The following is a 398-nucleotide window of genomic DNA, read 5'->3' on the forward strand; positions in this document are numbered from 1 at the left end:
TCTAGCACTCTATTTTAACCCTCCCACAACCTGTCGTTTCAGGGGAATGTGACGTTTACCTGCTCAGAGCCTCAACTGGTACCCGCCACCTTCTTGAGCTCCAGCAGCAGTTTCCTGTCACTTCCGTTGGATGCTGCCACTGAAACGCTGTCAGTGACGTTCCAGTTCCGGACGTGGAACCAGGAAGGGATGCTAGTTTGAATCTTGTGGGGTTTTAACCTACAACCTTCTGCTTGTCAGCCCAAATCTTTATCTCCTCGTCCAAAAAACACTAAATAATGTTGTAATCCTAATAATAATAATAATAATAATAATAATAATACATATTATTATATTATTATTCATATTATTTTATAATAATAATAATAATAATAATAATAAATATTATTATTATTATT

At 35.7% G+C, this 398-nt stretch overlaps 1 pseudogene; it reads left to right on the forward strand.

The window, feature by feature from the left end:
* Window positions 1–398, forward strand: part of LOC107687883 (contactin-associated protein-like 5) — a 98,582-nt pseudogene that overhangs the window by 69,324 nt on the left and 28,860 nt on the right.

The sequence above is a fragment of the Sinocyclocheilus anshuiensis genome, unplaced genomic scaffold (genome assembly GCF_001515605.1).
Source record: "Sinocyclocheilus anshuiensis isolate Anshui unplaced genomic scaffold, SAMN03320099.WGS_v1.1 scaffold273, whole genome shotgun sequence".
Lineage (NCBI taxonomy): Eukaryota > Metazoa > Chordata > Actinopteri > Cypriniformes > Cyprinidae > Sinocyclocheilus > Sinocyclocheilus anshuiensis.